At 44.8% G+C, this 3,357-nt stretch overlaps 1 protein-coding gene and 1 pseudogene across 1 annotated transcript in view; both read left to right on the top strand.

Annotated features, from left to right (window-relative positions):
- Positions 1-216, top strand: part of LOC115872344 — a 2,277-nt pseudogene extending 2,061 nt beyond the window's left edge.
- Positions 1-3,357, top strand: part of ACTN2 (actinin alpha 2) — a 95,141-nt gene that overhangs the window by 33,398 nt on the left and 58,386 nt on the right. The gene's annotated exons all lie outside the window — the stretch shown is intronic.

Genomic DNA, 3,357 nt, shown 5'->3' with positions numbered 1-3,357 from the left:
CCACCTGCTCTCCCACATGAGGAGGCCAGCAACCGTATCTCCAGCCACATCTCTCTGGTCATCCAGTGCTTCATCCTGCAGATGTACAGGCAGCAGCTGCACAAGGGCATGCTGTGCTGCAGAACAAGGGCACCTACAACCGACTCCTGCAGAAGCACCAGCAACAGGAGGAAGATCCTGCAGCAGCAGTTGGCACGGCTGGCCCAGGCTAACTGACGCCTGGACAAGTTCACCGGGTCCAGTGGTTCTCTGCAGACAGAGCACCCTTCTTGAATCCATGTGCGGTGATCCCCTAGTCATCCACAGGTCTTCTAGTGCTTGTATGTAGTCAACCTTAGGGTCGCTGTCACTGTTCATCCATGAGCCCAGGAACCCTGACGAAGAAACTGAGCTCAGCAGTTCAAGCATTTACATTTGAGTCCGTCCCTTTAAAGCTTAGGATCCAGGCTGGGGGAATGGTGGCATGTTCCCAACATTTCATCCCAACCTCTCCGAGCATTGTCTGTCTCTTGAGCAGCAGGAGTTCATGCTAAGCATTGTAAGATGATGCTTTCCTGGTTTTTGTAATTGTCCCTTCATCCACCCTGGATTTTAGTAGCATTGGTGTCTTGTGTGAGCCTCTTCCCATGACTTTTATTTTTGTGGTTTGAAATAACACATCTTTTCACTAAAATACATAAATAAAAAAGAGGAAGGAATGTAAGTTTGTGATTTCCACATTGGGCGGCTGCACAGCCACCCACCTTATCGAGAACTCTGATTACAAGTGCCATTTTAACAACCTGTTTGCTGAACTCCACAATAAATTAGGGGTTTTGGTTCTGCCAAACTGATGCGCACTGGCTGAATCCCACCATGGGTCGCATCCACTCACCATACTTACTCTGTATACGGAGTTAATAATCGGAGAAGCTGGGTTATATGAAGAAGAATGCAGCATCAGGGTTAGAGAAAGGCTTATGAACAACCTGAAAGATGCAGGTGCCACACCTTGCTTGCTTAAAGTGAGGAGGACTTGAGGCACCTGGTGATGAAGATCAAGGGTTGCAGCCTTCAATGAGGCTTACAACTCCATGTAAAGAAAACCCAAATCCTCACAACTGGACCAATACACAACATCATGATAGACAGAGAAAAGATTAAAGTTGTCGAGGATTTTGTCTTGCTTGGATCCACAATCAATGCTCATGGAAGCAGGAGTCAAGAGACAAATGACCCATTGCATTGGGTAAATCTGTTGCACAAGCCCTCTTCAAAGTGTTGAAAATCAGGGATGTTATTTTGAGGACTAATGTGAGCCTGACCCAAGCCATGACGTTTTTCAACCGCCCCATTTGCATGTGGAAGTTGGCTGTTGGAAGATCTCATAAGAATAAGAATAGATGAGTTCGAATTAAGGAGCTGGTTAAGCATATTGAAAGTACCAGGGACTGACCAAAGGCAAAACAGATCTGTCTTAGAAGAAGTACACTCAGAATGCTCCTCAAAAGAGGGATGGTGAGACTTAGTCTCATGTATTTTGGACAACATGCCAAGAGAAACCAGTTTCTAGAGAAGGACATCATGCTTGGTAAAGTAGGAGAGTACAAAAAAACGAGGAAGGCTCTTGACCAGATAGATTGCCACAGTGCCTGCAACAATGGGCTCAAACATAGGAATTAATTGGTGATGACAAAAAAGTGGGCCACATCTAGCTCTGTTGTGCATAGGGTCACTATGAGTAAGAACCACTTCGGTGGGCCCTAACAACAACACTGTAGAATGGACTCTTTGACTTACAGACTTCTTACTTGGACATAGCTTCTTTTGTGAGAGCAATTGAATGGGGTCCCTGGGCACTTGAATGTTTGTTTGTTACATTTCTGAAAATCCAATGACTATGAATTATAATACTGAATCGTTAGTCACAACTGGGAGTTATTTGTGGGTCCAGAGAACTTCCTGGATGTTCATATGGTAAACTCCAGCAGAAACACTTCTTAAATATTTTTTTAAATGATGTGCGTACACAAATACTTTCTAGTGTTTTTGCCATGTGGGTCTTGTTTGAGCCCTTGCAGCATTTGAGAGAAAACCAGTGTGAATCTGAGTGGGCTGTATATACCATATCAACCAGCTCGTGTCTGATTTCTGTCCTTCTTAGTGCCTCTCTTTCTGGAGGGAGGGAGATATGTATTTAGGTGGGACAGTTTGTACTTACTGCTTTTACCAGCAAGGTGGATTGCAGAAATGTTTACCCTCCGAAGGACTGGGCAACCTGCTCTTCATGGGGGCGTGAGTCTTCGTGCTAAACCTAAAATCAAATAGACCACAAAGCAACAACCCCGAGCCACCTCCTACACCGTAACCAGAGATTTTTATAATGGGTGCAGCTTTCTAGAGCACTCGTACTTTTCAAATATTCAAAACAAACCAGGAAAGTTATTAGAAGTAATTTAGGAGAATTAGGAACTTGTGAAGTGGAAAAGAAAGCACTATTAAAGTGATTGTTGTAAATCGAAAGATAAATGGAGCATTTTTAGAAACGCAACTTCATAGATTGGTGTTTTTTCAGTAGTTTTATGTGAGTTGGTGTTCGGAACCCTCGTGAGGGGTGGCGCTGGCCAGCCTCCTTCCCTATTGCCTTTTTTCTTAGTCATACGTTGAGCGATGTTCCTAAAATTGATCACGACAATTGTTTTGCCTTTTGAATAGTTGGGAAAGAACCAGGCCAGAAAAGTCAAGTTCTTAATCATGACTGCCGACTGGCCAAGCTCAAAGCTCAGCCCTGTCCCCTGTGGTGCGCACTCAGGTGCTCTGCTGCTCCTGCACTTGGTGTTCTGGTCACTCTTCCCCGAGGAGTTACACCAGCACTCACGTCAGGAAGGCTCACAATGAGCCAACAGTGCCTCTTGGTGCTTTCCTTACTGAGGAAATTAAATCATATGAAACTTCAAAACCATGGAATACTCTGAGAATGCTTCAGAATGTTGTTGACTTCCAACGCTGTTTTATAATCAGTGGGCTTTAAAATCATTAGCTGCCTGTGCCGTAAATTCCACTGCAAGTCATGGTGCGTCCATGTGTGTGAGGGGACCTGTGTTAGAGAGGGCTTCAATGCTGATGTTTCGATAGACTGCCAGGCCTTTCATCTAAGCCACTTCTGGGTGGACGTACACTGCCAATCTTTTGGCTAAGAGCTGAGTTGGTTAAATGTTGCACTACAGACTCACTCTCTCACTCACTCTCTCACTCACTCACTCACTCTCTCACTCACTCACTCACTCTCACTCACTCACTCTCTCACTCACTCTCATTCACTCACTCACTCACTCACTCTCTAATTCACTCACTCTCAATCACTTACTCACTCACTCA

The sequence above is a fragment of the Echinops telfairi genome, unplaced genomic scaffold, assembly GCF_000313985.2.
Source record: "Echinops telfairi isolate 266 unplaced genomic scaffold, ASM31398v2 ScPeMD7_7424;HRSCAF=8462, whole genome shotgun sequence".
Classification (NCBI taxonomy): domain Eukaryota; kingdom Metazoa; phylum Chordata; class Mammalia; order Afrosoricida; family Tenrecidae; genus Echinops; species Echinops telfairi.
Note: the sequence above shows the minus strand (reverse complement) of the source record. Positions and strands in the feature narration are given on the sequence as shown.